Source organism: Phaethon aethereus (assembly GCF_964289735.1).
Source record: "Phaethon aethereus genome assembly, chromosome: 8".
Classification (NCBI taxonomy): Eukaryota; Metazoa; Chordata; class Aves; order Phaethontiformes; family Phaethontidae; genus Phaethon; species Phaethon aethereus.
This window is the reverse complement of record NC_138584.1, coordinates 11,553,916-11,567,868: the sequence shown is the minus strand read 5'-3', so window position 1 is coordinate 11,567,868 and position 13,953 is coordinate 11,553,916.

The following is a 13,953-nucleotide window of genomic DNA, read 5'->3' as shown; positions in this document are numbered from 1 at the left end:
TTTATGTTGTCACAGGTGAAGAGATTTTCATGATCTTAGCTTTAGTGTACAGTGATGCATAGTATTTTAACACTTCTTACCTAGCCCATTAGGCTGCACCTACTGTGCGCTTTTTAAGAGAGCTCAAGAGAGTTGAGCAAGAGAAAAGAATCTATGAAACTGCTTATCTGATTTATGGTCGTTGGCTACCTCTGAGCCTCATGTAAAACATTACCAAAGTCTATGAAATTGTTTTAGTTGGCTTTAGTGGGCATTGAATAAGGCACAGAATTAATATTAGAGTATGCAGTGGCGGGTTGTTTCTTGCTGAGGATTTTGAGGAAAAAAATGGTGGCAGGGTGGCAATGCAGGCAAATCCATGTGTGTCACTGGAAAATCTTTCTGTGGAATTAAGGAAATAGTTGTCCTTAGAGTAAAGCTAAGATGATTGGGAGTGGGGGGTGGGGTGGGAATAAAATCAGATTTGAGAAGTGCATCAGGCTTGATATAACATGCTACCACTTGGAGAACACGGACAGTTAAACCCAAGTTTTGTTAGTTCTCACATTGTAGTCTCATGTGTTGCTTGGCTTTTTAAATTCTTCCTTTCTTAAGTATGATGCTGTTCAGTCAATACATGGAAAAGAACTGGTGTAAAGTGTGTAAGGGGAGTATGAGTTTTGGTATGGGAGGGAAAAAACGTAGGAAAGGGAAACAAGATTGTTATCTTCTGGATTTAGGTCTGGAACAAAAGCATCCTGGGTCATGAATAATACTGTGGAGAGTTGAAATGGCGTTCTACTGAGTGAAACTAGTCTGTCATCCAGCGTTCAGCTTTGGCTTTTGTTGGCATGTCAAGAGATCAGCATAGAACTACGGTGTGTCATGAAAATGGTAGCTTTTCGAATTGAAAACAAGGGTAAACACTGAATAACCCTGACACAATTGCCTTTCTCGCTTTTTCTTTTATCTTTACTATACTGTGGTTAGCTTGGGATCAGTCAGTGCATAATCACAAAACTTGGTATAAGAAGGACATGGAAATGTAATAGCTCAGTGGACAGCTAGTACTTAATCCTCCGGGGATCTGCTCGCTTTCACTTTCTCATGCCAATGATTGTGAAATCTGAACAGAGTTATCAGGCATTCTTAAAAGACTTTAATGATTTAAATTAAAATAAAATCTCTCCAAATCTATTAAGAAGCAATTTTATTTTCAGTCCATGATAAAATACTGGATACTCTTAGATCTCTTTCAAGAGGCATGTAGTGAAGGAAAATTGGCGATAGCAGCAGCTTTCCCCAAGATATAGGAAGCAGCAGATGAAAAAAATTTCTGCGTTGAGATGGAGCCTAAATAGGACTTATCCCCAAATTGATCATGAGATAAGTCTTGAAAGGTAGCATAGCTTGAAGTGAACACAAGAGAACAGCAATGAGAAAGATGTCACTGGAGACTGAAATGTGAAGACAATAATGATAAAAATGAATAGGGAGAGATGACTACAGGAAGAGGTAAGGATACCTGCAAAATGTGAGAAAATATATAAACAATCCAAAACCAAACGAACACCCAAACCAAGTGTGACAGTGCCCTCCAGACAGACAAGGCAGACACTAGGAGAATAGAATAAGGATTCCTATTTTAAGAATTCTTTTGCCAGTTAACAAATTCATTCTTTCTTTTAATTTTTTCCTCTAATTTCTTTCTCACCAAAGGGTAATAACTTTATTGTTTCTTACTGTCCTTTAGTCATAGTGTCCTTTTGAATCTCATCCTTCCTGGTCTGTCCTCTTTCCATTCTTAACGTTTTGTTCTATTTTTCCTCAAATATCTGATGCTCTCTTTTTTTAAACACCTTATTTGGGTCATAAGTGATGTGGAAACATTGAGTTGAAAGGGCTAGTAGAGGAAAATTCTTATCAGAATTTTTTTTCTCCTTTTTTATTAATCTTTAAATACTTAGAATCTTATGTAAATATGAAACATTAATAGCCAAGGTCTTGTTATAAGTTACTGTAAGTAACTCTGATTCCTAGCTAATTAAATTAGGACAGTGATCACATGGTCACCTCAGTTGAGCACTGGCAGACATGAAATTTGTTATTTCAGTCACCAAAACTTGCTGGAGAATTTAGTGAAACTCCCACCCAATGTAATGGCTATACTTCAGTATAAGTTATATGTAGTGTATTCTCTTAACAGGAAGTCTGAATTGGACCACTTAAAAGGAACAAAATTATGAAGCTGAGAAGCCCATATTTCTTTGCATTTTTTACCCGCAGAATCAAAATAAATATAATAGGGATACATTTAGCATTAAAAACTAATAATGAACAGCAAACAAAAATATTCTTTGTCTTTCTGTGGTAGTGGTCTGTATTGTCACTTAAGCAAACAAAATACTAAAAAATATTGTCCATAACAAAATATTGCTTTTTAAAACATATTTTAAATCACCCTACAAATATGAAAAATATGACTCTGTGACCATGTAGAGGAAAGCAAAGAAGAGAATAAGGATAAAGAGAAGGAAAAAAAAAAAAAGCCAACAAACAAAACAGAGAAGTTATGAATAGGTCTGTAATGATAGCAAGTTTATTCTAGGCTGAGGTAAAACTTAATGGTTCATAAATAGCAAATTCATTACGTTTTTAATACTCAGGTTATATTAACACTATATAACATCTTTATGGTACCATTAGTACCACTTAATCCTAAACTCAATTTGGAAATAAACATTTCCAAATCTTCTTTTCATGGAACAATTGGCTAAATAAATTATTTCTAAAATAAATATTATCTGATTAGTGCATGGCTCGTTCAATCATAAACAGACTTATAAATGTTTTATGTCAACTCTTACATGGAGTTTTTAAACGTTAACAAATTAATTTATTTTAAAGGCCATATCAAGGTGAAAACACCAGGGCCCTAGGCAGCAGGACAATACATCACAGAGCCATTTTTCATTCAGTCACAGTAATGGCAAAGGATATGTTAAGACATAAAACGTGATATGGTTTGTTAAATATTCATTTATAATTTGCACTCATTATTAAATCATGTGTTAGAACTAATCTTTAATCTTAAAAATACATAATGTGTTGTAAAGCCTATTTGAAAACATAACAATAAATATTTTATGCTTTTCATGTTGCTTTTTAAAGGTTGACTAGAATACACCAAAATGCCTGTCATTAATGTCATTTAATTATTCCAAAGAGATTTGGTCTACACTGATGTTGATTTCAATGATTTATTTCAACCTTTAGGTCAATAGAAAATAAATACCTGTTTGGGAGATGGACTGTTCTATGATTAATGACAATTTAGCTCCCCCAGTACTCCATGGCAACACTGTAGTTCATTGTCTGAAACGGCTGCGGTGCAATGCGGTAGCTCCAAGAGGCTTATTTTGTAGTGGTCCCTAACAGTTTGCTTGGTGATAAGTGACGCTTGCTTTTCTACATGTTCTATTTCATTGCTTGTGATTGTTGGAGCTTTTCTTTATATGACACAACAGCTTAAACATTTTCACTATTGGGAAGTATAGTGACTAGAATGTAATATTTGCTGAATTTCCATAGAACAGCTATTCAGTTTGCATTTTTGTATACTGAGAAGAAAGGCCTGTATGAGAGGGCTGAGTGTGACGGAGAAGTGATTTGTATTATAGCAGACTAGGAGCTACTCAACGACCATGTAAAAACAGTTCATTAAAATGTTTATGTGCTTGGCTGGTTAATGCAAAGAAAGCTTTATTGCAGTCTTATAAAACTTCAGTAACTTCATGTTGAAATCAGATCAATGCATCCGTAATAATTCAGACAAATGCCCGACTCGGGTTAAGAACCACCAAAAAACATGTCAAGAAACAATATTCTTGAAGTCTTTCTTCCAAACCAAAGCACGTCTTAGTATTTAACCTATACAACTACAGGACTTCCTTACATAGCAGAAGATTTTTGGACAGAGCTACCATCTGTCTAGGTTTCCCTGGATCTTTTAAACCCTGAAATGTCTGTAGGTGGCATCTGAGGTGTTTGGACACTAGTTAACTCTGCAGCACTTATGCTGAAGCACTGTGAATATGTGGGATGCGCTTAAAATATGTATTGTGGCCTGCACGTGTGCTGTACACCTCACTTTATATACAGTTCTGGAGGAATAGATTGGATATTAGGAAAAATTTCTTCACCAAGAGAGTGGTCAGGCATTGGAACAGGCTGCCCAGGGAGGTGGTGGAGTCGTCATCTCTGGAAGTGTTCAAAAAACGTGTGGATGTGGCACTTCAGGACATGGTTTAGGGGATATGGTGGCGCTGGATTAACGGTTGAACTTGATGATCTTGAAGGTCCTTTTGAACCTTAGTGATTCTGTGAATTCTGGTTATCCTATTTTTGAAGACTACAGTAAAGAAGAAAAGTCAAGCCTGTAAACTATATTTCCCATTTGACTTTTGACTTGTCCTATGAGTAAGCACTTATCTGAAAACAAGCATGTCTGTGAAATGGCCTATTTGTTTGTTTGTTTTTATCTAGGCACAGTGAGTTACTGAGAAGGTCCTGAACAAAGAGTGTGATTGGCCTCATTAGATGCTATGGGATTAATAAATAAATAAATAAATAAAATTAAAACCCTTGTGAAATAAGGTTTCCTGCTGCCTGTCAGAGACAGTGGCAGAGAATGTTACAAAGCTACAATTTGTCCCACTACCTTAGTAGGCGACTAACAAAGAGTGTCTGCAAGGAATGTGACATCCTGGAAATTCTCCAAAAGCTAAAACGTTGGCCTGTGTGTGAACCCTAAGAAGACTAGGTGGAGCTGCCTGAGAGACCATGCTGGGCTGCCTAAGAAAGTAGAATGAGTTGGGTGGTGTTTTTGATTAATAAAGTAACGAAGCAGAGCTTCCTCCTCTAAAAGCAATACTTTAGTTGAACAGTGGGGAATCTAGTCTTATCACTACCATTCTCCTGAAAATAGTGGTAAGAGAGGAAAGAAAACTCTTTAAAAGATGCATAGTCAGAGCAAACCCCGGATTCCTAATCAGCCACATCCTCTCCCTATCCTTCTGGAGAATATGGACCATCAATTTCTCCGTAAGATGAAGGGGAGGCAAAGCAATAGTTTAGCATCCTATGCATTATCTCTCTTTTTATGATTACAAATAGAGCACTTATGTTCACTGACCCATATCTCATACCAGACATCAGTAGCCAGGTCCAGATTTAGGTTACTGTTCCAGTGCTGTATTAGGCCATGTGATCAGAATAAAATTTATCTAATATGATCACTTGATTGTAATGTTTCTTATTGGCACTGTATGTATGCACAGCTGAAGCTTGAAGACATAAAGCAAATACTCTTGAGCCCCAAAAGAACAGTTGTTAGTGCTTTTACCATGAGCTTCAGAAAGGTTGAGGAGACGCTCTCTTTTGGGTTTAATTAAGCTGTCCTTTTCCTTGCAAGTTTAAAAGGGAAAAGCCAGTTTGCTCCCCATGTGGCTTTCCCAAACTCTTTCAGATGTAGCTGTAAGCGTCAACAACCCTCAGTCCTGCAGCATATCAACTTGATGTGTATAATTGATTGCTAAACATTTTTTACAGCCTTTTAAATAGTAAGGCTAAAAAATGTAATATATAAATGTTGATTAAAGTGCTTTTGTACAGAGGGGTCAGAGACATTAGCAAGTTAAAAAGAAAGCGTGAGCTCTGCTGTGGTACTTCTAACCTGTATGCTTTATTTCACATAATTGATCCCACATGTCTACTCTAAGGTTGCCTTTTTTTTTGGTCAGATTTCAAACTGCAAATATTAAAATGCATTTAGAATAGACTCTGCTTCAGTAAGGACGCTATGCAGAATGCTCAGCAATGTAGATTGCTGGTATTATAATGGCAAAGATTATAAAAGGAATAATTTAAATTACCACAGTAGCTTGTCATTGTGGGGTAAGGTAGGAGAATAAAAAGATCAAGGTGTAAAAGCTCAGAGTAACAGTAAATCTGAAATGGATTAAGATAGACATTCAAATGATAATTGCCAGTAATTTTGTTTTCATTATAATTTGTGGGGTATTTTTAATAACTGACATAAGACATAATGTGTTTTTCAGGGTTCTGTGATAACTAGCCAACAAATGGAATCTGTCGCAAAATATTTGCAGCTCCTGTTGGTGATAAAGGTATGATGCTGTTAGAAGTACAGACTGAAAAATGTTGTGAGTGTACATCTATGAGGTTTTGGGCTTAATAATGTAGTGACTGGGTATCTGCAACAGAACAAATGGTTTATCCATTTGTAAAAAAAAGAAACAATAAATCCTCAACCCTTGTTTGTGAAACAATGCCTCGAGAGTTTAATAAGCATAACTTTTTAATACCGATGTGATATTCTGGATTTTTTTTCTTTAAACCATTAGTATTGTTAAAGAAAAGATGTAACTTGCTAGAGCTGCCCTGCCAACTGAATCCTATGAAATTCAGAGGAGAAGAATATTTTTGTCATTATTTCTCTGCTAATTATGCCAGTTAATGCTAGTTGCAAAAAGCATTCACTACAAATTGTACACAGATGCATTTAACAATGAATATAAACTAAGAGCTTTGTATATCTTGTTGAACATCCAATGCATAAAAGCAAATGTACCAATCCAAGCAGGATTTGAACAGTCATTTAGGGGTGAAAAGTTCAATGTTTCATGTACGAAACTCCTGAACGATCCCCTTCCTGTACATAGGTTGGATTGTCTGGTTTTCCTAAAAAGCCTAAATGTAGAAGCTTTATTTTCTTGAATCCTTTTAAAAGATATTTAAACATAATTTAATTTATTTTTTTGGAATATAGCAGTTCAATTCTTATTTTCATAAACATGAAATTTCAAAGGAATGTTTTATATTTGTATCTATGCTATTGGAAACTGCATAAAATATTTGTCTGGATGGTAAACTCTAGCAGGTGTTTGGTGATTTTTTTTTTTTTTTTTTTACTTATTATTTTAAAGTTATAAAGTTATTTTAACTGGTAATATCACCTGCTAAAGATACGTGCCACTTCTAAGAATGAGATAAAAAACTGAAGGGATTTCTTTTTAAAATAGCTCAAGAAGATGGAATTAATTTTTGAGATTTTTAGATTAATTTATTTTTCATGTAATCTAAAACCTATACATTTTAGCAACATAACCTTAATGTTATTTCAGTTTCCCCAATTACCTGTAAATAGGGTCAATACTTTTAATGCTGTATGGAATTTTTAAACTTTTATCTCTATTTTTTTCAAAGAGAAGACAAAAAGATTTTAATTAAAAATAAACCAGTCATTATTAGGGTACTACTACTAAAATGTTTCAAGCATGTCACAACTTTTCAGCTGCATACGAGATAGCTAAAATAAATTTAGAATCAAAACCAGACAAAAGCTCCACACAGTAAATCCTATTGTAGTGGTAAAATGATAGGGAAAGTGACATGAGGAAATGAGAAAAGAATATCTCTCTTAACAGAAGGAGAGGTGTGTTTTTTTTTAAATTTTGCAGAAAATTATTGGTAAGATTTTCTAGTGCACAGAATCTTCTTTATACAAAATTAGTTATGTGCCTGACTAACTTGAAAGCTATGTCACTTGAACAAAATATTTCTGGAATAAGTTTCATTTAAGACAGCACAACAACACTGAAGTTAGAAACATGTTTGTGTCTTTTTTTTCATGACTAGCCCATGTCTATTCTCTATGAAATTGATGTCAAAAAAGTATTATATATTTTCAGTGGGAAATAGAAGGCTGCCCTCTACTATCCTTGTCAGGACGTCGTATGCCTTTAATCATACTTTTCATTTCAGTACATTGAAATTTCCGTTACCAAGGACAACATCATAAATAAAAGTGTTTGTGAAATTTTTACCTGCAGCTTCCTAACTTTGTGCATTAAGCATGAGACTAGCAGAGAGGTGGTCAAATGTGAAAATTTATAATCATTTATTACGTACGGCTGAAGCGAGAAGGGAATAAAAGCGTGAAGGCATACATCTATAAACTGGAGCAGAAAAGCTTAAATGAAAAGTAAAGTGAATTTCTGTGTCTTGTCATAAAGTAATGAGAAGCTAGAGCTTTATTCATAGCAACCCAAGATGCATTTACTCTCAATCTAGCTTTAGCAGTAAATGCTCCCCTGATGTATTGCTTCGGACTTACAAAGAAATATTTGTGCTCTACATAATAGTATAGTTAGGAGAATTACTGCATGGCTGAGGAGATTCTATAAAGGTTTATAGCTGGTGGTGTTACTGTAATTTAATCACAATGTAGCTAATGTAGTACTTTAATATCATGGGTTACTTTTTTATTTACCATTTATTAGTAACTGACAGTCAATCATCACTACATCATAAACAAATCACGCAGGATTCTATAGGAACCCTGAAGTTCTAGAATGGATGCACTGTAGCTCTTACATGTGCTCTATAATGAGCTAAACATGAAATTATTTTTTAGCGGAGTAATCATGTAAGTCACGGTTCTTGTTTTCAGTCCATCAGCCAAAGAAAATATTTCATGTCATGAATACAATTAGTGTTGCATATTGTGCATACCTGTGTGAGGTAACGCACCAATACATTACAAGCAATACTGGAGAATGTTTTCAAAAATGTGAAGACGACTCAGGCAAAATGCACTGTGTATAGGAGTTGGCACAAATTGAGGAATGAGTTTATACAGACTAAGAATTATGCCCTCTTAATTTCAGCCACCTTTTTGTTAAGATTACTCTGCTTTGTAAATTGAGAAAGTAAATGTAGTAGAGAACATCCTGTGCTCTTGAGGCACTGAAATCTCAACATTTTTTGTGATAAGAATGATTTATATAATTTTTTCTTTATTGTGCTTTTTTAGATGCACTGTAGGATTGACTTCCCCCAGTTTTGTGTTTATGATCAGCTTTTAGTACAGAATCATGGTATTGTATCTGAAATTGCTTGTGTTAGCAAAATTAAATGCTGATTGGAACTTCGAAAGTATTGCTTCTTTGGACTGAAAATTGTGGTTTTCCCAGGACCCTAAGGACACTGTGGTGTTTTAATTGCAGACAAAATCTTTGTTTTTCAGTACTCTCTAGCTATAGGGGAATGACTAGTAACGAACATCAGACTGCCGTGTTGACTCATATGTAGCAGTAATAAGCCACACAAAGATGTATGTTTGTAGGCTATTGGTGCATGTCCTGGGTACACTGCAAAGAAACAGGCTGAAGACCAAGTGCCTTCAATCTCTTGAAAGGCTTGCCAATAAGTCTGGTAATAATGCACACCCTGGCATGGCTTATTGGTATTAGACTATGTATCCTTAAATTAAAGTTTTATGCAATCTAACCCTTCATGGTGAAAAACATTTCCTAGAAGAAAAATGTAAAATATTTGGAGGAGGTATATGGGGGGAAAAAAACCCTGCTTTGCTATTAGATAGATTAGAATATGAAATCTCCTCTTCCATTCAGCATTGCATTGTTCATGTCTGCAGGTTCTCCAGACTAAGCGGACATTTCCAAATATTAAATCTGATGTAAAAGGAATGCTGTTGATCTGACTCTTCTTAACTGACTAGCCTAAAAAACCAAAAACGAAACCAGAAAACCCCAATCAAATAAAAAAATCCCACTTTGCTATTAGAAGACCCTGTGTGAGCATTGTTTTCCCTAAAATTACTGTACAAATCTTTCAGGCCATAGTAAACTCTTGAGCTTATTTATGTTGACACGTTGATGCAAGAGTTTTTTCAAAAGGAAAAATAGTTTTTCACTATGGTCTGCCCTTGTAGTTAGCTCAACTAAATTGACAGTTGTGCCATGCACAGCCAAATGAAAACGGCTACTGAATCTTTAAACATAGAATTACTGGTAATATGTAAAAAAAAAAAATTGTCAAAGGAAGACAGTAATAATAGAAAAACATATTAACTTCTGTCTCCATCTTCCTTTTTGCTTTTCAGTGGTGCTCTGTCTACAGCCACTTTCTGTGCTTCCTTGAATGGTCAGCAAAGAGCTTATTTAAATCATACTGCACGTAGCTGAATTAGTTTTTAGACATTATGTGATATTCTCACTGTTGCACATTTTAAGGGCATTTTCTGTTTAGATTAACAATGGATTGACTTGCAGACAGTATCCTCTATTTTGAAAGGAGGATTTAATACCACATGCCTTCAATCAATACTTTCCTTGTGCAGATATCCTATTCATAGCCCATACTGAATCTTGAAAGCTGTAGGACTATTGTTTTTTTCACTGTTATCTTTTAAGAATTATTCTGCTGGCTAGGTTTGAGACTAAGTTTCTGACATTTAGCCCATCTGTTCTAATCTATTTTTATTGCACCTGTCTGAGCAGCATGATAGTCTCCTACTTCACACTTTTCTGCTCCTCTTGTTTGACTCTTTCCTTTCCTCTCGTCCTCTTTACTTTTCCCCACAGACCTGATAATGTTGCCCCCATGTTGCTTTGCATCTCATTTAGTGACTGCTTTCCCTTTCTTGCTAACCTCATGTGTAATGTTGAAGAGGATGATGCTATGAGACGAGTGGGGAGGGTGGAATGAAAATGTTCTGTGATAATTATGGATGGTCAAGAGAACTGAAAGAGCTGATGCAAAAGAATGTGAGATGGTGCTTTGGAATATAACGCTTAGATGACTGCTTTTCATAAAAATGTTGTTAGAGCAGTTTGTCTCATTTGCAAATTAATGTGGAAATAAACCTTTTTTTTTCCTACCATCTTAAATTTGCTTAACTGAATTATGAATTATTTAGTACTGGGCAGAAATGAAAACTCAGTTCAACAGAAATGATACGTGAACTTGCATCAAATTTTCAGACTGGTTTTCTCAGAAAGAACTCTGAAAATGTGGGTTGTTCTTAGGTGTAAGATTGTAATTTGTTTAAATATGCTCATCCTTTCAAATCCACCACTTTAAAATATACTTTTGTGAGGTCTTTAAAAACTCAAAAAAGATCCCAAATGAAATTTAAATTTTTTTTTCTTATCCCTGAAGTAAATGTTTGGTTTTGTTTTGCCATGAAAACCGAGAACATAGGCATTTTCAGTCAATCCTGAAGTAGCAATTAATTTCAGTGCCTATTTTCAGACAGTGATTGAAAAAAATTAATTATTTATACAGCCCTACAGTTAAATGGGCTTTTTTTGTAAGGTAAAGTGCTGGAAGTTCTTTTTATTAATTATACCTGAGATACTGTTTTATATTTTGTGTGTCTCAAATTTTTTTTAAAGGTCAACTACCATCACCAGCTGAGCAGTTTTAAGGCTTCCTTGTATAGTATGCCAGAAAACAATGAAGAGTCCTTCAAAGCATGTAAGCACAGTGGTTTTCACTCTTAACTGCAGCAACACACAATTGAAAGCAAAATTTCAAAGGCATACTTGGAATCCAACATGCAGTATAAATCTAAATAGTTGAGATTGCTTATGCATAATCAAGCTAGCAGAACCCACTGTGGCTTTCACAATCATGTGGCAAGGCTGGCTCATAAAAACTCAAATTGTAAACTGAACATACTTGCTATGGAACAATCAAGAGAATGTAAGCATGACCTTTGGAAACTCACACTAGCATTTTTAGACTTAGAATAAATTTCTAAGTTTCTCTCTCAAAACAATGTAGGGTATATTTCACACCTGGATGTTTGGTTTGAAAACATCTGGCTTTTTCCTTTTGTATCTGAGTTGTTACTCTTTTGAAAATATAAATTGAAAGTTATGAAACTAACATTTTAAACTTTTTTCATATTATTACGAAAACCAGCCCCCATCTTGCAAGCAAGGATTAAAAGACAAAAACAGGCAGGGGTAAAAAAAAAAACCCAACAAACACAACCCTATTTCTGGGTAGTTGCTCATCCTGCTAAGAGTTTCAGATCCACAACCATAGTATCAGTAAGTTAATTTATGGTTTTGAATTTAATAGTGTATTATCGTGGGCCCATCAAAGTTAGTCTAATAAATTTTGAAGTTAATTTTGAAGTTAATTTTGAAATCAGTACGACTGAGATGTCTGAAGACCTCTACAAATCTACACCTAAGCGTTTACTACTTCTCAAAGAAATTCAGAATCAATAGAAATGCGTGATATCTGGTAAGAAGTACCATTCAAATAATTTCTGATAACAGGATTTTTTTATGAACATGTTTATATTTGTTTTTAAGGCATTTATTCTTGCTTCAACAACAGGGCCATAGTAATATCTGAAAGGCCGCAGATACAGCGATCTCCCTCTAATATTAAAAGGTAAGTCTTATTCAAGAGAAGGGTTCACTGACCTAGCATTGGTGGAGTTACAGACAGCACTTAGGGCTGTCTTGTCTTTATGCCCTTTTCTAATCTTTCAAGAAGGAGTTTGTACCGGTAATTTTACTGTTGTGTGCCAAGAGCCTCCTCTGTACTGAGGCAAAACTCCCATTTCAATGCCCCCAAGAGCTTCTGCTAGGGCAGCAGAGGGAGCAGCATCAGGAGGGCAGCATCAGGAACCTAAAGTTAATAGAAAAAGATGTAATTGGAATGAGGCCTCAATTACTGTGTTTCTTTTACAGAATATCTCCACATCTAATCCAAACAGAATTCATCTGATGTGAAAAATGGGGGAAGGGATGTGGCAAAACCATTCAGTCACGTAATAAGGAGATTAGCTCTATGGGAAATAGTGTCTCATGAATTCATCTGACTGGAGAGAATTTAGATAAAAAGCTTTTATGAGTTTGTAGTTTGGGGATTTTTTTTTTTTTTTAGGCTAGTAATGAAATCTAGGATGAATAACACTCCATCTAGAATGTGTGAAAGCATACGTGTATCTTTACATCTTAAACGAATATTTTAAGCCTATATGGATTCTGTCCAGACTTATAGCTCAAGAAAAACACACCACCTTCAATCATTAACCACAAGTCATTACTATTGTACAGTTTTTGTTATAGTAAAATAAGAATGCTTAGGACAGAGTCTGAGCAGCTGTCCTAAATGCTTGTAAATCTGTGGAAAAGATCCTGTTGGTTTGAATGGGCAACAGTCAGGTGTTTTTTAGCTGTTGGCTGTAGGTTTATAGGGCTCTGCCTATTATTTCTAAGGAGGCCAAGAAAATACTGCATTCAGGATGGTTCACTGAAGCTTTTATGGAGTCTACAGATTCAGAGAAGCTGTAACCTTAGGCTTTAAATTACTACATAGCAAAAAGGAGGGCAATACGCCCTAGCTTCCAGCATGTGTTACAGCTTTGGGATCTCTTGCAATACATGTATCTCTTGCAATACATGTACCTGTTTGTGTCTATAAGGTGGAGAAATACTTGCAAATACAAACTTGTAAATGACAGTAATACCAGGATTACATTTTGTCTGTATTGTAGCTTTTTTACAGAGATTGTACATTCTTATAGTATAATCTGCACCATTGTAATTCCAAATGTTTCATTTCTTAAGAGGCAGATTTTTCTCTTCTCTACTTAAATTTAACAATATGGTAATGCCTGTGAATGGTCTAGACTAAATTGGCTAACCGTGTTGTGAGATGCTACTAAATGTAAGGAATACCGAATTTAGCTTGATGTGGTGTGAATCAACATTTTTTGCCCTACATAACACGTTACAAACAGGTTGTGTGCTTATTTGTATGTGTGTTAACTTGGTTTGGGTGGAGCAGACCAATCTTTAGAATGAGAATGTAATGCAAAATTTTTTCAATACAAAAGGTTTTAAAGAGATGTTATTGTTTTAAAGAGGCTGTATTAATTATTTGGGTGAAATATAATCCATTTCCCGGTATGTTCCCTAGCTCAGGAAAACTACTTGGAGAAATTTTTATAAAATGAGAAAGCGTGGTTTAATAACAAGCAAGTAATCTCTGAGCTGATGACAAGCACAAGGAATATACAGCAGCTGGAAGAAGTTATAAGCTGGTAAAAGTAAGCGGGTA